This window comes from Oncorhynchus kisutch, unplaced genomic scaffold, assembly GCF_002021735.2.
Source record: "Oncorhynchus kisutch isolate 150728-3 unplaced genomic scaffold, Okis_V2 scaffold2942, whole genome shotgun sequence".
Classification (NCBI taxonomy): Eukaryota; Metazoa; Chordata; class Actinopteri; order Salmoniformes; family Salmonidae; genus Oncorhynchus; species Oncorhynchus kisutch.
Window position 1 is genome coordinate 1 of NW_022264887.1, and position 21,514 is coordinate 21,514.

At 44.5% G+C, this 21,514-nt stretch overlaps 29 non-coding genes across 29 annotated transcripts; all 29 read left to right on the plus strand.

Moving 5' to 3' along the window:
• The first annotated feature begins 38 nt into the window (after nucleotides 1-38).
• On the plus strand, nucleotides 39-112 carry trnai-aau (transfer RNA isoleucine (anticodon AAU)). Its single transcript has one exon. It is a non-coding gene; the product is annotated as a tRNA-Ile (tRNA).
• A 448-nt stretch (nucleotides 113-560) lies between these two features.
• trnai-aau (transfer RNA isoleucine (anticodon AAU)) lies at nucleotides 561-633 on the plus strand. The gene has a single exon. It is a non-coding gene; the product is annotated as a tRNA-Ile (tRNA).
• Nucleotides 634-931: 298 nt separating this feature from the next.
• Nucleotides 932-1,005, plus strand: trnai-aau (transfer RNA isoleucine (anticodon AAU)). The gene has a single exon. It is a non-coding gene; the product is annotated as a tRNA-Ile (tRNA).
• Nucleotides 1,006-1,677: 672 nt separating this feature from the next.
• trnai-aau (transfer RNA isoleucine (anticodon AAU)) lies at nucleotides 1,678-1,751 on the plus strand. Its single transcript has one exon. It is a non-coding gene; the product is annotated as a tRNA-Ile (tRNA).
• A 709-nt stretch (nucleotides 1,752-2,460) lies between these two features.
• On the plus strand, nucleotides 2,461-2,533 carry trnai-aau (transfer RNA isoleucine (anticodon AAU)). Its single transcript has one exon. It is a non-coding gene; the product is annotated as a tRNA-Ile (tRNA).
• Nucleotides 2,534-2,778: 245 nt separating this feature from the next.
• On the plus strand, nucleotides 2,779-2,851 carry trnai-aau (transfer RNA isoleucine (anticodon AAU)). The gene has a single exon. It is a non-coding gene; the product is annotated as a tRNA-Ile (tRNA).
• Nucleotides 2,852-4,193: 1,342 nt separating this feature from the next.
• Nucleotides 4,194-4,267, plus strand: trnai-aau (transfer RNA isoleucine (anticodon AAU)). Its single transcript has one exon. It is a non-coding gene; the product is annotated as a tRNA-Ile (tRNA).
• Nucleotides 4,268-4,798: 531 nt separating this feature from the next.
• Nucleotides 4,799-4,872, plus strand: trnai-aau (transfer RNA isoleucine (anticodon AAU)). Its single transcript has one exon. It is a non-coding gene; the product is annotated as a tRNA-Ile (tRNA).
• A 599-nt stretch (nucleotides 4,873-5,471) lies between these two features.
• On the plus strand, nucleotides 5,472-5,545 carry trnai-aau (transfer RNA isoleucine (anticodon AAU)). Its single transcript has one exon. It is a non-coding gene; the product is annotated as a tRNA-Ile (tRNA).
• Nucleotides 5,546-6,250: 705 nt separating this feature from the next.
• trnai-aau (transfer RNA isoleucine (anticodon AAU)) lies at nucleotides 6,251-6,324 on the plus strand. Its single transcript has one exon. It is a non-coding gene; the product is annotated as a tRNA-Ile (tRNA).
• Nucleotides 6,325-7,552: 1,228 nt separating this feature from the next.
• On the plus strand, nucleotides 7,553-7,626 carry trnai-aau (transfer RNA isoleucine (anticodon AAU)). The gene has a single exon. It is a non-coding gene; the product is annotated as a tRNA-Ile (tRNA).
• A 718-nt stretch (nucleotides 7,627-8,344) lies between these two features.
• Nucleotides 8,345-8,418, plus strand: trnai-aau (transfer RNA isoleucine (anticodon AAU)). Its single transcript has one exon. It is a non-coding gene; the product is annotated as a tRNA-Ile (tRNA).
• Nucleotides 8,419-8,978: 560 nt separating this feature from the next.
• Nucleotides 8,979-9,051, plus strand: trnai-aau (transfer RNA isoleucine (anticodon AAU)). Its single transcript has one exon. It is a non-coding gene; the product is annotated as a tRNA-Ile (tRNA).
• An 830-nt stretch (nucleotides 9,052-9,881) lies between these two features.
• On the plus strand, nucleotides 9,882-9,956 carry trnai-aau (transfer RNA isoleucine (anticodon AAU)). The gene has a single exon. It is a non-coding gene; the product is annotated as a tRNA-Ile (tRNA).
• Nucleotides 9,957-10,202: 246 nt separating this feature from the next.
• Nucleotides 10,203-10,275, plus strand: trnai-aau (transfer RNA isoleucine (anticodon AAU)). Its single transcript has one exon. It is a non-coding gene; the product is annotated as a tRNA-Ile (tRNA).
• A 552-nt stretch (nucleotides 10,276-10,827) lies between these two features.
• Nucleotides 10,828-10,901, plus strand: trnai-aau (transfer RNA isoleucine (anticodon AAU)). Its single transcript has one exon. It is a non-coding gene; the product is annotated as a tRNA-Ile (tRNA).
• Nucleotides 10,902-11,610: 709 nt separating this feature from the next.
• On the plus strand, nucleotides 11,611-11,683 carry trnai-aau (transfer RNA isoleucine (anticodon AAU)). Its single transcript has one exon. It is a non-coding gene; the product is annotated as a tRNA-Ile (tRNA).
• Nucleotides 11,684-12,242: 559 nt separating this feature from the next.
• Nucleotides 12,243-12,317, plus strand: trnai-aau (transfer RNA isoleucine (anticodon AAU)). Its single transcript has one exon. It is a non-coding gene; the product is annotated as a tRNA-Ile (tRNA).
• A 739-nt stretch (nucleotides 12,318-13,056) lies between these two features.
• Nucleotides 13,057-13,130, plus strand: trnai-aau (transfer RNA isoleucine (anticodon AAU)). Its single transcript has one exon. It is a non-coding gene; the product is annotated as a tRNA-Ile (tRNA).
• A 554-nt stretch (nucleotides 13,131-13,684) lies between these two features.
• Nucleotides 13,685-13,758, plus strand: trnai-aau (transfer RNA isoleucine (anticodon AAU)). Its single transcript has one exon. It is a non-coding gene; the product is annotated as a tRNA-Ile (tRNA).
• Nucleotides 13,759-14,321: 563 nt separating this feature from the next.
• Nucleotides 14,322-14,395, plus strand: trnai-aau (transfer RNA isoleucine (anticodon AAU)). The gene has a single exon. It is a non-coding gene; the product is annotated as a tRNA-Ile (tRNA).
• A 591-nt stretch (nucleotides 14,396-14,986) lies between these two features.
• On the plus strand, nucleotides 14,987-15,060 carry trnai-aau (transfer RNA isoleucine (anticodon AAU)). The gene has a single exon. It is a non-coding gene; the product is annotated as a tRNA-Ile (tRNA).
• Nucleotides 15,061-15,768: 708 nt separating this feature from the next.
• trnai-aau (transfer RNA isoleucine (anticodon AAU)) lies at nucleotides 15,769-15,842 on the plus strand. The gene has a single exon. It is a non-coding gene; the product is annotated as a tRNA-Ile (tRNA).
• A 709-nt stretch (nucleotides 15,843-16,551) lies between these two features.
• Nucleotides 16,552-16,625, plus strand: trnai-aau (transfer RNA isoleucine (anticodon AAU)). Its single transcript has one exon. It is a non-coding gene; the product is annotated as a tRNA-Ile (tRNA).
• Nucleotides 16,626-17,177: 552 nt separating this feature from the next.
• On the plus strand, nucleotides 17,178-17,251 carry trnai-aau (transfer RNA isoleucine (anticodon AAU)). The gene has a single exon. It is a non-coding gene; the product is annotated as a tRNA-Ile (tRNA).
• Nucleotides 17,252-17,813: 562 nt separating this feature from the next.
• Nucleotides 17,814-17,887, plus strand: trnai-aau (transfer RNA isoleucine (anticodon AAU)). Its single transcript has one exon. It is a non-coding gene; the product is annotated as a tRNA-Ile (tRNA).
• Nucleotides 17,888-18,487: 600 nt separating this feature from the next.
• On the plus strand, nucleotides 18,488-18,561 carry trnai-aau (transfer RNA isoleucine (anticodon AAU)). Its single transcript has one exon. It is a non-coding gene; the product is annotated as a tRNA-Ile (tRNA).
• A 632-nt stretch (nucleotides 18,562-19,193) lies between these two features.
• trnai-aau (transfer RNA isoleucine (anticodon AAU)) lies at nucleotides 19,194-19,267 on the plus strand. The gene has a single exon. It is a non-coding gene; the product is annotated as a tRNA-Ile (tRNA).
• Nucleotides 19,268-21,025: 1,758 nt separating this feature from the next.
• On the plus strand, nucleotides 21,026-21,098 carry trnai-aau (transfer RNA isoleucine (anticodon AAU)). Its single transcript has one exon. It is a non-coding gene; the product is annotated as a tRNA-Ile (tRNA).
• The last annotated feature ends 416 nt before the right edge of the window (nucleotides 21,099-21,514 follow it).

Sequence of the window (21,514 nt, forward strand, 5' to 3'; positions counted from 1 at the left end):
TTATTTCCACCTTTATCCGTAGAATGAGCATTATCTAAGGCAGGTTAGCTCAGTTGGTTAGAGCGTCGTGCTAATAACGCGAAGGTCGCGGGTTCGATACCCGTACTGGCCAGGAGATTTAGTTTTTACTTTACTACTCTCTCTTTCTGTCTTTCTCCACTCCTTACTCTCTCTTTCTCCACTCCTTACTCTCCCTTTCTGTCTTTCTCCACTCCTTACTCTCTCTTTCTCCACTCCTTACTCTCTCTTTCTCCACTCCTTACTCTCCCTTTCTGTCTTTCTCCACTCCTTACTCTCTCTTTCTCCACTCCTTACTCTCTCTTTCTCCTCTCCTTACTCTCCCTTTCTGTCTTTCTCCACTCCTTACTCTCTCTTTCTCCACTCCTTACTCTCTCTTTCTCCACTCCTTACTCTCTCTTTCTGTCTTTCTACACTCCTTACTCTCTCTCTTTCTCCACTCCTTACTCTCTCTTTCTCCACTCCTTACTCTCTCTTTCTCCGCTCTTATTTAGTACGGTGTAGTTATTTCCACCTTTATCCGTAGAATGAGCATTATCTAAGGCCGGTTAGCTCAGTTGGTTAGAGCGTCGTGCTAATAACGCGAAGGTCGCGGTTCGATACCCGTACTGGCCAGGAGATTTTGTTTACTTTACTACTCTCTCTTTCTGTCTTTCTCCACTCCTTACTCTCTCTTTCTCCACTCCTTACTCTCTCTTTCTGTCTTTCTCCACTCCTTACTCTCTCTTTCTGTCTTTCTCCACTCCTTACTCCCTCTTTCTGTCTTTCTCCACTCCTTACTCCCTCTTTCTGTCTTTCTCCACTCCTTACTCTCTCTTTCTGTCTTTCTCCACTCCTTACTCTCTCTTTCTCCGCTCTTATTTAGTATGGTGTAGTTATTTCCACCTTTATCCGTAGAATGAGCATTATCTAAGGCCGGTTAGCTCAGTTGGTTAGAGCGTCGTGCTAATAACGCGAAGGTCGCGTGTTCGATACCCGTACTGGCCAGGAGATTTTGTTTTTACTTTACTACTCTCTCTTTCTGTCTTTCTCCACTCCTTACTCTCTCTTTCTGTCTTTCTCCACTCCTTACTCTCTCTTTCTGTCTTTCTCCACTACTTACTCCCTCTTTCTGTCTTTCTCCACTCCTTACTCTCTCTTTCTGTCTTTCTCCACTCCTTACTCTCTCTTTCTGTCTTTCTCCACTCCTTACTCTCTCTTTCTCCACTCCTTACTCTCCCTTTCTGTCTTTCTCCACTCCTTACTCTCTCTTTCTCCACTCCTTACTCTCTCTTTCTCCACTCCTTACTCTCCCTTTCTGTCTTTCTCCACTCCTTACTCTCTCTTTCTCCACTCCTTACTCTCTCTTTCTCCACTCCTTACTCTCCCTTTCTGTCTTTCTCCACTCCTTACTCTCTCTTTCTCCACTCCTTACTCTCTCTTTCTCCTCTCCTTACTCTCCCTTTCTGTCTTTCTCCACTCCTTACTCTCTCTTTCTCCACTCCTTACTCTCTCTTTCTCCACTCCTTACTCTCTCTTTCTGTCTTTCTACACTCCTTACTCTCTCTCTTTCTCCACTCCTTACTCTCTCTTTCTCCACTCCTTACTCTCTCTTTCTCCGCTCTTATTTAGTACGGTGTAGTTATTTCCACCTTTATCCGTAGAATGAGCATTATCTAAGGCCGGTTAGCTCAGTTGGTTAGAGCGTCGTGCTAATAACGCGAAGGTCGCGGGTTCGATACCCGTACTGGCCAGGAGATTTTGTTTTTACTTTACTACTCTCTCTTTCTGTCTTTCTCCACTCCTTACTCTCTCTTTCTCCACTCCTTACTCTCTCTTTCTGTCTTTCTCCACTCCTTACTCTCTCTTTCTGTCTTTCTCCACTCCTTACTCCCTCTTTCTGTCTTTCTCCACTCCTTACTCTCTCTTTCTGTCTTTCTCCACTCCTTACTCTCTCTTTCTGTCTTTCTCCACTCCTTACTCCCTCTTTCTGTCTTTCTCCACTCCTTACTCTCTCTTTCTGTCTTTCTCCACTCCTTACTCTCTCTTTCTGTCTTTCTCCACTCCTTACTCTCTCTTTCTCCACTCCTTACTCTCCTTTCTGTCTTTCTCCACTCCTTACTCTCTCTTTCTCCACTCCTTACTCTCTCTTTCTCCACTCCTTACTCTCCCTTTCTGTCTTTCTCCACTCCTTACTCTCTCTTTCTCCACTCCTTACTCTCTCTTTCTCCTCTCCTTACTCTCCCTTTCTGTCTTTCTCCACTCCTTACTCTCTCTTTCTCCACTCCTTACTCTCTCTTTCTCCACTCCTTACTCTCTCTTTCTGTCTTTCTACACTCCTTACTCTCTCTCTTTCTCCACTCCTTACTCTCTCTTTCTCCACTCCTTACTCTCTCTTTCTCCGCTCTTATTTAGTACGGTGTAGTTATTTCCACCTTTATCCGTAGAATGAGCATTATCTAAGGCCGTTAGCTCAGTTGGTTAGAGCGTCGTGCTAATAACGCGAAGGTCGCGGGTTCGATACCCGTACTGGCCAGGAGATTTTGTTTTTACTTTACTACTCTCTCTTTGTCTTTCTCCACTCCTTACTCTCTCTTTCTCCACTCCTTACTCTCTCTTTCTCCACTCCTTACTCTCTCTTTCTGTCTTTCTACACTCCTTACTCCTCTCTTTCTCCACTCCTTACTCTCTCTTTCTCCACTCCTTACTCTCTCTTTCTCCGCTCTTATTTAGTACGGTGTAGTTATTTCCACCTTTATCCGTAGAATGAGCATTATCTAAGGCCGGTTAGCTCAGTTGGTTAGAGCGTCGTGCTAATAACGCGAAGGTCGCGGGTTCGATACCCGTACGGCCAGGAGATTTTGTTTTTACTTACTACTCTCTCTTTCTGTCTTTCTCCACTCCTTACTCTCTATTTCTCCACTCCTTACTCTCTCTTTCTGTCTTCTCCACTCCTTACTCTCTCTTTCTGTCTTTCCCCACTTCCTTACTCCCCTTTTCTGTTTTCTCCACTCCTTACTCTCTCTTTCTGTCTTTCTCCACTCCTTACTCTCTCTTTCTGTCTTTCTCCACTCCTTACTCCTCTCTTTCTGTCTTTCTCCACTCCTTACTCTCTCTTCTCCACTCCTTACCTCTCTCTCTCTGTCTTTCTCCACTCTTTTCGCTCTCTTTCTCCACTCCTTACTCTCTCTTTCTGTCTTTCTCCACTCCTTACTCTCGCTTTCTGTCTTTCTCCACTCCTTACTCCCTCTTTCTGTCTTTCTCCACTCCTTACTCCCTCTTTCTGTCTTTCTCCACTCCTTACTCTCTCTTTCTGTCTTTCTCCACTCCTTACTCTCTCTTTCTCCGCTCTTATTTAGTACGGTTGTAGTTATTTCCACCTTTATCCGTAGAATGAGCATTATCTAAGGCCGGTTAGCTCAGTTGGTTAGAGCGTGCGTCAGCTAAATAACGCGAAGGTCGCGGGTTCGATACCCGTACTGGCCAGGAGATTTTGTTTTTACTTTACTACTCTCTCTTTCTGTCTTTCTCCACTCCTTACTCTCTCTTTCTCCACTCCTTACTCTCTCTTTCTGTCTTTCTCCACTCCTTACTCTCTCTTTCTGTCTTTCTCCACTCCTTACTCCCTCTTTCTGTCTTTCTCCACTCCTTACTCTCTCTTTCTGTCTTTCTCCACTCCTTACTCTCTCTTTCTGTCTTTCTCCACTCCTTACTCCCTCTTTCTGTCTTTCTCCACTCCTTACTCTCTCTTTCTGTCTTTCTCCACTCCTTACTCTCTCTTTCTGTCTTTCTCCACTCCTTACTCTCTCTTTCTCCACTCCTTACTCTCCCTTTCTGTCTTTCTCCACTCCTTACTCTCTCTTTCTCCACTCCTTACTCTCTCTTTCTCCACTCCTTACTCTCCCTTTCTGTCTTTCTCCACTCCTTACTCTCTCTTTCTCCACTCCTTACTCTCTCTTTCTCCTCTCCTTACTCTCCCTTTCTGTCTTTCTCCACTCCTTACTCTCTCTTTCTCCACTCCTTACTCTCTCTTTCTCCACTCCTTACTCTCTCTTTCTGTCTTTCTACACTCCTTACTCTCTCTCTTTCTCCACTCCTTACTCTCTCTTTCTCCACTCCTTACTCTCTCTTTCTCCGCTCTTATTTAGTACGGTGTAGTTATTTCCACCTTTATCCGTAGAATGAGCATTATCTAAGGCCGGTTAGCTCAGTTGGTTAGAGCGTCGTGCTAATAACGCGAAGGTCGCGGGTTCGATACCCGTACTGGCCAGGAGATTTTGTTTTTACTTTACTACTCTCTCTTTCTGTCTTTCTCCACTCCTTACTCTCTCTTTCTCCACTCCTTACTCTCTCTTTCTGTCTTTCTCCACTCCTTACTCTCTCTTTCTGTCTTTCTCCACTCCTTACTCCCCCTTTCTGTCTTTCTCCACTCCTTACTCTCTCTTTCTGTCTTTCTCCACTCCTTACTCTCTCTTTCTGTCTTTCTCCACTCCTTACTCTCTCTTTCTGTCTTTCTCCACTCCTTACTCTCTCTCTCTGTCTTTCTCCACTCTTTCTCTCTCTTTCTCCACTCCTTACTCTCTCTTTCTGTCTTTCTCCACTCCTTACTCTCGCTTTCTGTCTTTCTCCACTCCTTACTCCCTCTTTCTGTCTTTCTCCACTCCTTACTCCCTCTTTCTGTCTTTCTCCACTCCTTACTCTCTCTTTCTGTCTTTCTCCACTCCTTACTCTCTCTTTCTCCGCTCTTATTTAGTACGGTGTAGTTATTTCCACCTTTATCCGTAGAATGAGCATTATCTAAGGCCGGTTAGCTCAGTTGGTTAGAGCGTCGTGCTAATAACGCGAAGGTCGCGTGTTCGATACCCGTACTGGCCAGGAGATTTTGTTTTTACTTTACTACTCTCTCTTTCTGTCTTTCTCCACTCCTTACTCTCTCTTTCTGTCTTTCTCCACTCCTTACTCTCTCTTTCTGTCTTTCTCCACTACTTACTCCCTCTTTCTGTCTTTCTCCACTCCTTACTCTCTCTTTCTTTCTGTCTTTCTCCACTCCTTACTCTCTCTTTCTGTCTTTCTCCACTCCTTACTCTCTCTTTCTCCACTCCTTACTCTCCCTTTCTGTCTTTCTCACTCCTTACTCTCTCTTTCTCCACTCCTTACTCTCTCTTTCTCCACTCCTTACTCTCCTTTCTGTCTTTCTCCACTCCTTACTCTCTCTTTCTCCACTCCTTACTCTCTCTTTCTCCTCTCCTTACTCTCCTTTCTGTCTTTCTCCACTCCTTACTCTCTCTTTCTCCACTCCTTACTCTCTCTTTCTCCACTCCTTACTCTCTCTTTCTGTCTTTCTACACTCCTTACTCTCTCTCTTTCTCCACTCCTTACTCTCTCTTTCTCCACTCCTTACTCTCTCTTTCTCCGCTCTTATTTAGTACGGTGTAGTTATTTCCACCTTTATCCGTAGAATGAGCATTATCTAAGGCCGGTTAGCTCAGTTGGTTAGAGCGTCGTGCTAATAACGCGAAGGTCGCGGGTTCGATACCCGTACTGGCCAGGAGATTTTGTTTTTACTTTACTACTCTCTCTTTCTGTCTTTCTCCACTCCTTACTCTCTCTTTCTCCACTCCTTACTCTCTCTTTCTGTCTTTCTCCACTCCTTACTCTCTCTTTCTGTCTTTCTCCACTCCTTACTCCCTCTTTCTGTCTTTCTCCACTCCTTACTCTCTCTTTCTGTCTTTCTCCACTCCTTACTCTCTCTTTCTGTCTTTCTCCACTCCTTACTCCCTCTTCTGTCTTTCTCCACTCCTTACTCTCTCTTCTGTCTTTCTCCACTCCTTACTCTCTCTTTCTGTCTTTCTCCACTCCTTACTCTCTCTTTCTCCACTCCTTACTCTCCTTTCTGTCTTTCTCCACTCCTTACTCTCTCTTTCTCCACTCCTTACTCTCTCTTTCTCCACTCCTTACTCTCCTTTCTGTCTTTCTCCACTCCTTACTCTCTCTTTCTCCACTCCTTACTCTCTCTTTCTCCTCTCCTTACTCTCCTTTCTGTCTTTCTCCACTCCTTACTCTCTCTTTCTCCACTCCTTACTCTCTCTTTCTCCACTCCTTACTCTCTCTTTCTGTCTTTCTACACTCCTTACTCTCTCTCTTTCTCCACTCCTTACTCTCTCTTTCTCCACTCCTTACTCTCTCTTTCTCCGCTCTTATTTAGTACGGTGTAGTTATTTCCACCTTTATCCGTAGAATGAGCATTATCTAAGGCCGGTTAGCTCAGTTGGTTAGAGCGTCGTGCTAATAACGCGAAGGTCGCGGGTTCGATACCCGTACTGGCCAGGAGATTTTGTTTTTACTTTACTACTCTCTCTTTCTGTCTTTCTCCACTCCTTACTCTCTCTTTCTCCACTCCTTACTCTCTCTTTCTGTCTTTCTCCACTCCTTACTCTCTCTTTCTGTCTTTCTCCACTCCTTACTCCCCTTTCTGTCTTTCTCCACTCCTTACTCTCTCTTTCTGTCTTCTCCACTCCTTACTCTCTCTTTCTGTCTTTCTCCACTCCTTACTCTCTCTTTCTGTCTTTCTCCACTCCTTACTCTCTCTTTCTCCACTCCTTACTCTCTCTCTCTGTCTTTCTCCACTCTTTTCTCTCTCTTTCTCCACTCCTTACTCTCTCTTTCTGTCTTTCTCCACTCCTTACTCTCGCTTTCTGTCTTTCTCACACTCCTTACTCCCTCTTTCTGTCTTTCTCCACTCCTTACTCCCTCTTTCTGTCTTTCTCCACTCCCTTACTCTCTCTTTCTGTCTTTCTCCACTCCTTACTCTCTCTTTCTCCGCTCTTATTTAGTACGGTGTAGTTATTTCCCACCTTTATCCGTAGAATGAGCATTATCTAAGGCCGGTTAGCTCAGTTGGTTAGAGCGTCGTGCTAAAACGCGAAGGTCGCGTGTTTCGATACCCGTACTGGCCCAGGAGATTTTGTTTTTACTTTACTACTCTCTCTTTCTGTCTTTCTCCACTCCTTACTCTCTCTTTCTGTCTTTCTCCACTCCTTACTCTCTCTTTCTGTCTTTCTCCACTACTTACTCCCTCTTTCTGTCTTTCTCCACTCCTTACTCTCTCTTTCTGTCTTTCTCCACTCCTTACTCTCTCTCTTTCTGTCTTTCTCCACTCCTTACTCTCTCTTTCTCCACTCCTTACTCTCCCTTTCTGTCTTTCTCCACTCCTTACTCTCTCTCTTTCTCCACTCCTTACTCTCTCTTTCTCCACTCCTTACTCTCCATTTCTGTCTTTCTCCACTCCTTACTCTCTCTTTCTCCACTCCTTACTCTCTCTTTCTCCTCTCCTTACTCTCCCTTTCTGTCTTTCTCCACTCCTTACTCTCTCTTTCTCCACTCCTTACTCTCTCTTTCTCCACTCCTTACTCTCTCTTTCTGTCTTTCTACACTCCTTACTCTCTCTCTTTCTCTCCTTACTCTCTCTTTCTCCACTCCTTACTCTCTCTTTCTCCGCTCTTATTTAGTACGGTGTAGTTATTTCCACTTTATCCGTAGAATGAGCATTATCTAAGGCCGGTTAGCTCAGTTGGTTAGAGCGTCGTGCTAATAACGCGAAGGTCGCGGGTTCGATACCCGTACTGGCCAGGAGATTTTGTTTTTACTTTACTACTCTCTCTTTCTGTCTTTCTCCACTCCTTACTCTCCTCTTTTCCACTCCTTACTCTCTCTTTCTGTCTTTCTCCACTCCTTACTCTCTCTTTCTGTCTTTCTCCACTCCTTACTCCCTCTTTCTGTCTTTCTCCACTCCTTACTCTCTCTTTCTGTCTTTCTCCACTCCTTACTCTCTCTTTCTGTCTTTCTCCACTACTTACTCCCTCTTTCTGTCTTTCTCCACTCCTTACTCTCTCTTTCTGTCTTTCTCCACTCCTTACTCCTCTCTGTCTTTCTCCACTCCTTACTCTCTCTTTCTCCACTCCTTACTTCCCTTTTCTGTCCTTTCTCTCCACTCCTTATCTTCTTTCTCTCCACTCCTTACTCTCTCTTTCTCCACTCCTTAACTCTCTCCTTTCTGTCTTTCTCCACTCCTTACTCTCTCTTTCTTCTCCCACTCCTTACCTCTTCTCTTTCTCTCTCCTTACTCTCCTTTTCTGTCTTTCTCCACTCCTTACTCTCTCTTTCTCCACTCCTTACTCTCTCTTTCTCCACTCCTTACTCCTCTCTTTCTGTCTTTCTACCTCCTTACTCTCTCTCTTTCTCCACTCCTTACTCTCTCTTTCTCCACTCCTTACTCTCTCTTTCTCCGCTCTTATTTAGTACGGTGGTAGTTATTTCCACCTTTATCCGTAGAATGAGCATTATCTAAGGCCGGTTAGCTCAGTTGGTTAGAGCGTCGTGCTAATAACGCGAAGGTCGCGGGTTCGATACCCGTACTGGCCAGGAGATTTTGTTTTTACTTTACTACTCTCTCTTTCTGTCTTTCTCCACTCCTTACTCTCTCTTTCTCCACTCCTTACTTACTCTCTCTTTCTGTCTTTCTCCACTCCTTACTTCTCTTCTGTCTTTCTCCACTCCTTACTCTCCTTTCTGTCTTTCTCCACTCCTTACTCTCTCTTTCTGTCTTTCTCCACTCCTTACTCTCTCTTTTCTGTCTTTCTCCACTCCTTACTCTCTCTTTCTGTCTTTCTCCACTCCTTACTCTCTCTTTCTCCACTCCTTACTCTCTCTTTCTGTCTTCTCCACCTCTTTACTCTCTCTTTCTCCACTCCTTACTCTCTCTTTTCTGTCTTTCTCCACTCCTACTCTCTCCTTTCTGTCTTTCTCCACTCCTTACTCTCTCTTTCTCTCTTTCTCCACTCCTTACTCTCTCTTTCTGTCTTTCTACACTCCTTACTCTCTCTCTTTCTCTCTTTCTCCACTCCTTACTCTCTCTTTCTCCGCTCTTATTTAGTACGGTGTAGTTTATTTCCACCTTTATCCGTAGAATGAGCATTATCTAAGGCCGGTTAGCTCAGTTGGTTAGAGCGTCGTGCTAATAACGCGAAGGTCGCGGGTTCGATACCGTACTGGCAGGAGATTTTGTTTTTACTTTACTACTCTCTCTTTCTGTCTTTCTCCACTCCTTACTCTCTCTTTCTGTCTTTCCTCCATCTCTTACTCTCTCTTTCTCCCACTCCTTACTCTCTTCTTTCTGTCTTTCTCCACTCCTTACTCTCTCTTTCTGTCTTTTCTCCACTCCTTACTCTCTCTTTCTCCACTCCTTACTCTCTCTTTCTGTCTTTCTCCACTCCTTACTCTCTCTTTCTGTCTTTCTCCACTCCTTACTCTGTCTCTTCTGTCTTTCTCCACTCCTTACTCTCTCTTCTGTCTTTCTCCACTCCTTACTCTCTCTTTCTGTCTTTCTCCACTCCTTACTCCCTCTTTCTGTCTTTCTCCACTCCTTACTCTCTCTTTCTGTCTTTCTCCACTCCTTACTCTCTCTTTCTGTCTTTCTCCACTCCTTACTCTCTCTTTCTCCACTCCTTACTCTCCCTTTCTGTCTTTCTCTCCACTCCTTACTCTCTCTTTCTCCACTCCTTACTCTCTCTTTCTCCACTCCTTACTCTCCCTTTCTGTCTTTCTCCACTCCTTACTCTCTCTTTTCTCCACTCCTTACTCTCTCTTTCTCCTCTCCTTACTCTCCCTTTCTTGTCTTTCTCCACTCCTTACTCTCTCTTTCTCCACTCCTTACTCTCTCTTTCTCCACTCCTTACTCTCTCTTTCTGTCTTTCTACACTCCTTACTCTCTCTCTTTCTCCACTCCTTACTCTGTCTTTCTCCACTCCTTACTCTCTCTTTCTCCGCTCTTATTTAGTACGGTGTAGTTATTTCCAACCTTTATCCGTAGAATGAGCATTATCTAAGGCCGGTTTAGCTCAGTTGGTTAGAGCGTCGTGCTAATAACGCGAAGGTCGCGGGTTCGATACCCGTACTGGCCAGGAGATTTTGTTTTTACTTTACTACTCTCTCTTTCTGTCTTTCTCCACTCCTTACTCTCTCTTTCTCCACTCCTTACTCTCTCTTTCTCCACTCCTTACTCTCTCTTTCTGTCTTTCTACTCCTTACTCTCTCTCTTTCTCCACTCCTTACTCTGTCTTTCTCCACTCCTTACTCTCTCTTTCTCCGCTCTTATTTAGTACGGTGTAGTTATTTCCACCTTTATCCGTAGAATGAGCATTATCTAAGGCCGTTAGCTCAGTTGGTTAGAGCGTCGTGCTAATAACGCGAAGGTCGCGGGTTCGATACCCGTACTGGCCAGGAGATTTTGTTTTTACTTTACTACTCTCTCTTTCTGTCTTTCTCCACTCCTTACTCTCTCTTTCTCCACTCCTTACTCTCTCTTTCTGTCTTTCTCCACTCCTTACTCTCTCTTTCTGTCTTTCTCCACTCCTTACTCCCCCTTTCTGTCTTTCTCCACTCCTTACTCTCTCTTTCTGTCTTTCTCCACTCCTTACTCTCTCTTTCTGTCTTTCTCCACTCCTTACTCTCTCTTTCTGTCTTTCTCCACTCCTTACTCTCTCTTTCTCCACTCCTTACTCTTCTCTCTGTCTTTCTCCACTCTTACTCTCTCTTTCTCCACTCCTTACTCTCTCTTTCTGTCTTTCTCCACTCCTTACTCTCGCTTTCTGTCTTTCTCCACTCCTTACTCCCTCTTTCTGTCTTTCTCCACTCCTTACTCCCTCTTTCTGTCTTTCTCCACTCCTTACTCTCTCTTTCTGTCTTTCTCCACTCCTTACTCTCTCTTTCTCCGCTCTTATTTAGTACGGTGTAGTTATTTCCACCTTTATCCGTAGAATGAGCATTATCTAAGGCCGGTTAGCTCAGTTGGTTAGAGCGTCGTGCTAATAACGCGAAGGTCGCGGGTTCGATACCCGTACTGGCCAGGAGATTTTGTTTTTACTTTACTACTCTCTCTTTCTGTCTTTCTCCACTCCTTACTCTCTCTTTCTCCACTCCTTACTCTCTCTTTCTGTCTTTCTCCACTCCTTACTCTCTCTTTCTGTCTTTCTCCACTCCTTACTCCCTTTTTCTGTCTTTCTCCACTCCTTACTCTCTCTTTCTGTCTTTCTCCACTCCTTACTCTCTCTTTCTGTCTTTCTCCACTACTTACTCCCTCTTTCTGTCTTTCTCCACTCCTTACTCTCTCTTTCTGTCTTTCTCCACTCCTTACTCTCTCTTTCTGTCTTTCTCCACTCCTTACTCTCTCTTTCTCCACTCCTTACTCTCCCTTTCTGTCTTTCTCCACTCCTTACTCTCTCTTTCTCCACTCCTTACTCTCTCTTTCTCCACTCCTTACTCTCCCTTTCTGTCTTTCTCCACTCCTTACTCTCTCTTTCTCCACTCCTTACTCTCTCTTTCTCCTCTCCTTACTCTCCTTTCTGTCTTTCTCCACTCCTTACTCTCTCTTTCTCCACTCCTTACTCTCTCTTTCTCCACTCCTTACTCTCTCTTTCTGTCTTTCTACACTCCTTACTCTCTCTCTTTCTCCACTCCTTACTCTCTCTTTCTCCACTCCTTACTCTCTCTTTCTCCGCTCTTATTTAGTACGGTGTAGTTATTTCCACCTTTATCCGTAGAATGAGCATTATCTAAGGCCGGTTAGCTCAGTTGGTTAGAGCGTCGTGCTAATAACGCGAGGTCGCGGGTTCGATACCCGTACTGGCCAGGAGATTTTGTTTTTACTTTACTACTCTCTCTTTCTGTCTTTCTCCACTCCTTACTCTCTCTTTCTCCACTCCTTACTCTCTCTTTCTGTCTTTCTCCACTCCTTACTCTCTCTTTCTGTCTTTCTCCACTCCTTACTCCCCCTTTCTGTCTTTCTCCACTCTTACTCTCTCTTTCTGTCTTCTCCACTCCTTACTCTCTCTTTCTGTCTTTCTCCACTCCTTACTCTCTCTTTCTGTCTTTCTCCACTCCTTACTCCCCCTTTCTGTCTTTCTCCACTCCTTACTCTCTCTCTCTGTCTTCTCCACTCTTTTCTCTCTCTTTCTCCACTCCTTACTCTCTCTTTCTGTCTTTCTCCACTCCTTACTCTCGCTTTCTGTCTTTCTCCACTCCTTACTCCCTCTTTCTGTCTTTCTCCACTCCTTACTCCCTCTTTCTGTCTTTCTCCACTCCTTACTCTCTCTTTCTGTCTTTCTCCACTCCTTACTCTCTCTTTCTCCGCTCTTATTTAGTACGGTGTAGTTATTTCCACCTTTATCCGTAGAATGAGCATTATCTAAGGCCGGTTAGCTCAGTTGGTTAGAGCGTCGTGCTAATAACGCGAAGGTCGCCGTGTTCGATACCCGTACTGGCCAGGAGATTTTGTTTTTACTTTACTACTCTCTCTTTCTGTCTTTCTCCACTCCTTACTCTCTCTTTCTGTCTTTCTCCACTCCTTACTCTCTCTTTCTCCACTCCTTACTCTCTCTTTCTGTCTTTCTCCACTCCTTACTCTCTCTTTCTGTCTTTCTCCACTCCTTACTCCCTCTTTCTGTCTTTCTCCACTCCTTACTCTCTCTTTCTGTCTTTCTCCACTCCTTACTCTCTCTTTCTGTCTTTCTCCACTACTTACTCCTCTTTCTGTCTTTCTCCACTCCTTACTCTCTCTTTCTGTCTTTCTCCACTCCTTACTCTCTCTTTCTGTCTTTCTCCACTCCTTACTCTCTCTTTCTCCACTCCTTACTCTCCCTTTCTGTCTTTCTCCACTCCTTACTCTCTCTTTCTCCACTCCTTACTCTCTCTTTCTCCACTCCTTACTCTCCCTTTCTGTCTTTCTCCACTCCTTACTCTCTCTTTCTCCACTCCTTACTCTCTCTTTCTCCTCTCCTTACTCTCCCTTTCTGTCTTTCTCCACTCCTTACTCTCTCTTTCTCCACTCCTTACTCTCTCTTTCTCCACTCCTTACTCTCTCTTTCTGTCTTTCTACACTCCTTACTCTCTCTCTTTCTCCACTCCTTACTCTCTCTTTCTCCACTCCTTACTCTCTCTTTCTCCGCTCTTATTTAGTACGGTGTAGTTATTTCCACCTTTATCCGTAGAATGAGCATTATCTAAGGCCGGTTAGCTCAGTTGGTTAGAGCGTCGTGCTAATAACGCGAAGGTCGCGGGTTCGATACCCGTACTGGCCAGGAGATTTTGTTTTTACTTTACTACTCTCTCTTTCTGTCTTTCTCCACTCCTTACTCTCTCTTTCTCCACTCCTTACTCTCTCTTTCTGTCTTTCTCCACTCCTTACTCTCTCTTTCTGTCTTTCTCCACTCCTTACTCCCCCTTTCTGTCTTTCTCCACTCCTTACTCTCTCTTTCTGTCTTTCTCCACTCCTTACTCTCTCTTTCTGTCTTTCTCCACTCCTTACTCTCTCTTTCTGTCTTTCTCCACTCCTTACTCTCTCTTTCTCCACTCCTTACTCTCTCTCTCTGTCTTTCTCCACTCTTTTCTCTCTCTTTCTCCACTCCTTACTCTCTCTTTCTGTCTTTCTCCACTCCTTACTCTCGCTTTCTGTCTTTCTCCACTCCTTACTCTCCTCTTTCTGTCTTTCTCCACTCCTTACTCCTCTTTCTGTCTTTCTCCACTCCTTACTCTCTCTTTCTGTCTTTCTCCACTCCTTACTCTCTCTTTCTCCGCTCTTATTTAGTACGGTGTAGTTATTTCCACCTTTATCCGTAGAATGAGCATTATCTAAGGCCGGTTAGCTCAGTTGGTTAGAGCGTCGTGCTAATAACGCGAAGGTCGCGTGTTCGATACCCGTACTGGCCAGGAGATTTTGTTTTTACTTTACTACTCTCTCTTTCTGTCTTTCTCCACTCCTTACTCTCTCTTTCTGTCTTTCTCCACTCCTTACTCTCTCTCTTTTCTCCTCCTTACTCTCTCTTTCTGTCTTTCTCCACTCCTTACTCTCTCTTTCTGTCTTTCTCCACTCCTTACTCTCTCTTTCTGTCTTTCTCCACTCCTTACTCTCTCTTTTCTGTCTTTCTCCACTCCTTACTCTCTCTTTCTGTCTTTCTCCACTCCTTACTCTCTCTTTCTGTCTTTCTCCACTCCTTACTCTCTCTCTCTGTCTTTCTCCACTCTTTTCTCTCTCTTTCTCCACTCCTTACTCTCTCTTTCTGTCTTTCTCCACTCCTTACTCTCTCTTTCTGTCTTTCTCCACTCCTTACTCCCTCTTTCTGTCTTTCTCCACTCCTTACTCCTCTTTCTGTCTTTCTCCACTCCTTACTCTCTCTTTCTGTCTTTCTCCACTCCTTACTCTCTCTTTCTCCGCTCTTATTTAGTACGGTGTAGTTATTTCCACCTTTATCCGTAGAATGAGCATTATCTAAGGCCGGTTAGCTCAGTTGGTTAGAGCGTCGTGCTAATAACGCGAAGGTCGCGTGTTCGATACCCGTACTGGCCAGGAGATTTTGTTTTTACTTTACTACTCTCTCTTTCTGTCTTTCTCCACTCCTTACTCTCTCTTTCTTCTCACTCCTTACTCTCTCTTTCTGTCTTTCTCCACTACTTACTCCCTCTTTCTGTCTTTCTCCACTCCTTACTCTCTCTTTCTGTCTTTCTCCACTCCTTACTCTCTCTTTCTGTCTTTCTCCACTCCTTACTCTCTCTTTCTCCACTCCTTACTCTCCCTTTCTGTCTTTCTCCACTCCTTACTCTCTCTTTCTCCACTCCTTACTCTCTCTTTCTCCACTCCTTACTCTCCTTTCTGTCTTTCTCCACTCCTTACTCTCTCTTTCTCCACTCCTTACTCTCTCTTTCTCCTCTCCTTACTCTCCCTTTCTGTCTTTCTCCACTCCTTACTCTCTCTTTCTCCACTCCTTACTCTCTCTTTCTCCACTCCTTACTCTCTCTTTCTGTCTTTCTACACTCCTTACTCTCTCTCTTTCTCCACTCCTTACTCTCTCTTTCTCCACTCCTTACTCTCTCTTTCTCCGCTCTTATTTAGTACGGTGTAGTTATTTCCACCTTTATCCGTAGAATGAGCATTATCTAAGGCCGGTTAGCTCAGTTGGTTAGAGCGTCGTGCTAATAACGCGAAGGTCGCGGGTTCGATACCCGTACTGGCCAGGAGATTTTGTTTTTACTTTACTACTCTCTCTTTCTGTCTTTCTCCACTCCTTACTCTCTCTTTCTCCACTCCTTACTCTCTCTTTCTGTCTTTCTCCACTCCTTACTCTCTCTTTCTGTCTTTCTCCACTCCTTACTCCCTCTTTCTGTCTTTCTCCACTCCTTACTCTCTCTTTCTGTCTTTCTCCACTCCTTACTCTCTCTTTCTGTCTTTCTCCACTACTTACTCCCTCTTTCTGTCTTTCTCCACTCCTTACTCTCTCTTTCTGTCTTTCTCCACTCCTTACTCTCTCTTTCTGTCTTTCTCCACTCCTTACTCTCTCTTTCTCCACTCCTTACTCTCCCTTTCTGTCTTTCTCCACTCCTTACTCTCTCTTTCTCCACTCCTTACTCTCTCTTTCTCCACTCCTTACTCTCCCTTTCTGTCTTTCTCCACTCCTTACTCTCTCTTTCTCCACTCCTTACTCTCTCTTTCTCCTCTCCTTACTCTCCCTTTCTGTCTTTCTCCACTCCTTACTCTCTCTTTCCACTCCTTACTCTCTCTTTCTCCACTCCTTACTCTCTCTTTCTGTCTTTCTACACTCCTTACTCTCTCTCTTTCTCCACTCCTTACTCTCTCTTTCTCCACTCCTTACTCTCTCTTTCTCCGCTCTTATTTAGTACGGTGTAGTTATTTCCACCTTTATCCGTAGAATGAGCATTATCTAAGGCCGGTTAGCTCAGTTGGTTAGAGCGTCGTGCTAATAACGCGAAGGTCGCGGGTTCGATACCCGTACTGGCCAGGAGATTTTGTTTTTACTTTACTACTCTCTCTTTCTGTCTTTCTCCACTCCTTACTCTCTCTTTCTCCACTCCTTACTCTCTCTTTCTGTCTTTCTCCACTCCTTACTCTCTCTTTCTGTCTTTCTCCACTCCTTACTCCCTCTTTCTGTCTTTCTCCACTCCTTACTCTCTCTTTCTGTCTTTCTCCACTCCTTACTCTCTCTTTCTGTCTTTCTCCACTACTTACTCCCTCTTTCTGTCTTTCTCCACTCCTTACTCTCTCTTTCTGTCTTTCTCCACTCCTTACTCTCTCTTTCTGTCTTTCTCCACTCCTTACTCTCTCTTTCTCCACTCCTTACTCTCCCTTTCTGTCTTTCTCCACTCCTTACTCTCTCTTTCTCCACTCCTTACTCTCTCTTTCTCCACTCCTTACTCTCCCTTTCTGTCTTTCTCCACTCCTTACTCTCTCTTTCTCCACTCCTTACTCTCTCTTTCTCCTCTCCTTACTCTCCTTTCTGTCTTTCTCCACTCCTTACTCTCTCTTTCTCCACTCCTTACTCTCTCTTTCTCCACTCCTTACTCTCTCTTTCTGTCTTTCTACACTCCTTACTCTCTCTCTTTCTCCACTCCTTACTCTCTCTTTCTCCACTCCTTACTCTCTCTTTCTCCGCTCTTATTTAGTACGGTGTAGTTATTTCCACCTTTATCCGTAGAATGAGCATTATCTAAGGCCGGTTAGCTCAGTTGGTTAGAGCGTCGTGCTAATAACGCGAAGGTCGCGGGTTCGATACCCGTACTGGCCAGGAGATTTTGTTTTTACTTTACTACTCTCTCTTTCTGTCTTTCTCCACTCCTTACTCTCTCTTTCTCCACTCCTTACTCTCTCTTTCTGTCTTTCTCCACTCCTTACTCTCTCTTTCTGTCTTTCTCCACTCCTTACTCCCCTTTCTGTCTTTCTCCACTCCTTACTCTCTCTTTCTGTCTTTCTCCACTCCTTACTCTCTCTTTCTGTCTTTCTCCACTCCTTACTCTCTCTTTCTGTCTTTCTCCACTCCTTACTCTCTCTTTCTCCACTCCTTACTCTCTCTCTCTGTCTTTCTCCACTCTTTTCTCTCTCTTTCTCCACTCCTTACTCTCTCTTTCTGTCTTTCTCCACTCCTTACTCTCCTTTCTGTCTTTCTCCACTCCTTACTCCCTCTTTCTGTCTTTCTCCACTCCTTACTCCCTCTTTCTGTCTTTCTCCACTCCTTACTCTCTCTTTCTGTCTTTCTCCACTCCTTACTCTCTCTTTCTCCGCTCTTATTTAGTACGGTGTAGTTATTTCCACCTTTATCCGTAGAATGAGCATTATCTAAGGCCGGTTAGCTCAGTTGGTTAGAGCGTCGTGCTAATAACGCGAAGGTCGCGGGTTCGATACCCGTACTGGCCAGGAGATTTTGTTTTTACTTTACTACTCTCTCTTTCTGTCTTTCTCCACTCCTTACTCTCTCTTTCTGTCTTTCTCCACTCCTTACTCTCTCTTTCTCCACTCCTTACTCTCTCTTTCTGTCTTTCTCCACTCCTTACTCTCTCTTTCTGTCTTTCTCCACTCCTTACTCTCTCTTTCTGTCTTTCTCCACTCCTTACTCTCTCTTTCTGTCTTTCTCCACTCCTTACTCTCTCTTTCTGTCTTTCTCCACTCCTTACTCTCTCTTTCTGTCTTTCTCCACTCCTTACTCTCTCTCTCTGTCTTTCTCCACTCTTTTCTCTCTCTTTCTCCACTCCTTACTCTCTCTTTCTGTCTTTCTCCACTCCTTACTCTCGCTTTCTGTCTTTCTCCACTCCTTACTCCCTCTTTCTGTCTTTCTCCACTCCTTACTCCCTCTTTCTGTCTTTCTCCACTCCTTACTCTCTCTTTCTGTCTTTCTCCACTCCTTACTCTCTCTTTCTCCGCTCTTATTTAGTACGGTGTAGTTATTTCCACCTTTATCCGTAGAATGAGCATTATCTAAGGCCGGTTAGCTCAGTTGGTTAGAGCGTCGTGCTAATAACGCGAAGGTCGCGTGTTCGATACCCGTACTGGCCAGGAGATTTTGTTTTTACTTTACTACTCTCTCTTTCTGTCTTTCTCCACTCCTTACTCTCTCTTTCTGTCTTTCTCCACTCCTTACTCTCTCTTTCTGTCTTTCTCCACTACTTACTCCCTCTTTCTGTCTTTCTCTCCACTCCTTACTCTCTCTTTCTGTCTTTCTCCACTCCTTACTCTCTCTTTCTGTCTTTCTCCACTCCTTACTCTCTCTTTCTCCACTCCTTACTCTCCCTTTCTGTCTTTCTCCACTCCTTACTCTCTCTTTCTCCACTCCTTACTCTCTCTTTCTCCACTCCTTACTCTCCATTTTGTCTTTCTCCACTCCTTACTCTCTCTTTCTCCACTCCTTACTCTCTCTTTCTCCTCTCCTTACTCTCCCTTTCTGTCTTTCTCCACTCCTTACTCTCTCTTTCTCCACTCCTTACTCTCTCTTTCTCCACTCCTTACTCTCTCTTTCTGTCTTTCTACCACTCCTTACTCTCTCTCTTTCTCCACTCCTTACTCTCTCTTTCTCCACTCCTTACTCTCTCTTTCTCCGCTCTTATTTAGTACGGTGTAGTTATTTCCACCTTTATCCGTAGAATGAGCATTATCTAAGGCCGGTTAGCTCAGTTGGTTAGAGCGTCGTGCTAATAACGCGAAGGTCGCGGGTTCGATACCCGTACTGGCCAGGAGATTTTGTTTTTACTTTACTACTCTCTCTTTCTGTCTTTCTCCACTCCTTACTCTCTCTCTTCTCCACTCCTTACTCTCTCTTTCTGTCTTTCTCACACTCCTTACTCTCTCTTTCTGTCCTTTTCTCCACTCCTTACTCCCTCTTTCTGTCTTTCTCCACTCCTTACTCTCTCTTTTCTGTCTTTCTCCACTCCTTACTCTCTCTTTCTGTCTTTCTCCACTACTTACTCCTCTTTCTGTCTTTCTCCACTCCTTACTCTCTCTTTCCCTGTCTTTCCTCCACTCCTTACTCTCTCTTTCTGTCTTTCTCCACTCCTTACTCTCGTCTTTCTCCACTCCTTACTCCCTCTTTCTGTCTTTCTCCACTCCTTAACTCTCTCTTTCTCTCACTCCTTACTCTCTCTTTCTCCTCACTCCTTACTCTCTCCTTTCTGTCTTTCTCCACTCCTTACTCTCTCCTGTTCTCCACTCCTTACTCTCTCTTTCTCCTCTCCTTACTCTCCTTTTCCTGTCTTTCTCCACTCCTTACTCCTCTCTTTCTCACACTCCTTACTCTCTCTTTTTCTCCGCTCTTATTTAGTACGGTGTAGTTATTTCCACCTTTATCCGTAGAATGAGCATTATCTAAGGCCGGTTAGCTCAGTTGGTTAGAGCGTCGTGCTAATAACGCGAAGGTCGCGGGTTCGATACCCGTACTGGCCAGGAGATTTTGTTTTTACTTTACTACTCTCTCTTTCTGTCTTTCTCCACTCCTTACTCTCTCTTTCTCCACTCCTTACTCTCTCTTTCTGTCTTTCTCCACTCCTTACTCTCTCTTTCTGTCTTTCTCCACTCCTTACTCCCCCTTTCTGTCTTTCTCCTCCTTACTCTCTCTTTCTGTCTTTCTCCACTCCTTACTCTCTCTTTCTGTCTTTCTCCACTCCTTACCTCTCTTTCTGTCTTTCTCCACTCCTTACTCTCTCTTTCTCCACTCCTTACTCTCTCTCTCTGTCTTTCTCCACTCTTTCTCTCTCTTTCTCCACTCCTACTCTCTCTTTCTGTCTTTCTCCACTCCTTACTCTCGCTTTCTGTCTTTCTCCACTCCTTACTCCCTCTTTCTGTCTTTCTCCACCTCCTACTCCTTACCCTCTTTCTGTCTTTCTCCACTCCTTACTCTCTCTTCTGTCTTTCTCCCTCCTTACTCTCTCTTTCTCCGCTCTATTTAGTACGGTGTAGTTATTTCCACCTTTATCCGTAGAATGAGCATTATCTAAGGCCGGTTAGCTCAGTTGTTAGAGCGTCGTGCTAATACGCGAAGGTCCGTGTTCGATACCCTACTGGCCAGGAGATTTTGTTTTACTTTACTACTCTCTCTTTCTGTCTTTCTCCTCCTTACTCTCTCTTTCTGTCTTTCTCCACTCCTTACTCTCTCTTTCTGTCTTTCTCCACTACTTACTCCCTCTTTCTGTCTTTCTCCCTCCTTACTCTCTCTTTCTGTCTTTCTCCACTCCTTACTCTCTCTTTCTGTCTTTCTCCACTCCTTACTCTCTCTTTCTCCACTCCTTACTCTCCCTTTCTGTCTTTCTCCACTCTTTACTCTTTTCTTTTCTTACTCTCTCTTTCTCCCTCCTTACTCTCTCTTTCTCCACTCCTTACTCTCCTTTCTGTCTTTCTCCACTCCTTACTCTCTCTTTCTCCACTCCTTACTCTCTCTTTCTCCACTCCTTACTCTCTCTTTCTGTCTTTCTCCACTCCTTACTCTCTCTTTCTCCACTCCTACTCTCCTTTCTCCCTCCTTACTCTCTCTTTCTCGCTCTTATTTATCGGTTGTAGTTATTTCCACCTTTATCCGTAGAATGAGCATTATCTAAGGCCGGTTAGCTCAGTTGGTTAGAGCGTCGTGCTAATAGCGAAGGTCGCGGTTCGATACCCTACTGGCCAGGAGATTTGTTTTTACTTTACTACTCTCTCTTCTGTCTTTCTCCACTCCTTACTCTCTCTTTCTCCACTCCTTACTCTCTCTTTCTGTCTTTCTCCACTCCTTACTCTCTCTTTTCTGTCTTTCTCCACTCCTTACTCCCTCTTTCTGTCTTTCTCCACTCCTTACTCTCTCTTTCTGTCTTCTCCCTCCTTACTCTCTCTTTCTGTCTTTCTCCACTCCTTACTCTCTCTTTCTCCACTCCTTACTCTCCTTTCTGTCTTTCTCCACTCCTTACTCTCTCTTTCTCACTCCTTACTCTCTCTTTCTCCTCTCCTTACTCTCCCTTTCTGTCTTTCTCCACTCCTTACTCTCTCTTTCTCCACTCCTTACTCTCTCTTTCTCCACTCCTTACTCTCTCTTTCTGTCTTTCTACACTCCTTACTCTCTCTCTTCTCCACTCCTTACTCTCTCTTTCTCCACTCCTTACTCTCTCTTTCTCCGCTCTTATTTAGTACGGTGTAGTTATTTCCACCTTTATCCGTAGAATGAGCATTATCTAAGGCCGGTTAGCTCAGTTGGTTAGAGCGTCGTGCTAATAACGCGAAGGTCGCGGGTCGATACCCGTACTGGCCAGGAGATTTTGTTTTTACTTTACTACTCTCTCTTTCTGTCTTTCTCCACTCCTTACTCTCTCTTTCTCCACTCCTTACTCTCTCTTTCTGTCTTTCTCCACTCCTTACTCTCTCTTTCTGTCTTTCTCCACTCCTTCTCCCTCTTTCTGTCTTTCTCCACTCCTTACTCTCTCTTTCTGTCTTCTCCACTCCTTACTCTCTCTTTCTGTCTTTCTCACTTACTTACTCCTCTTTCTGTCTTTCTCCACTCCTTACTCTCTCTTTCCTGTCTTTCTCCACTCCTTACTCTCTCTTTCTGTCTTTTCCACTCCTTACTCTCTCTTTCTCCACTCCTTACTCTCTCTTTCTGTCTTTCTCCACTCCTTACTCTCTCTTTCTCCACTCCTTACTCTCTCTTTCTCCCACTCCTTACTCTCC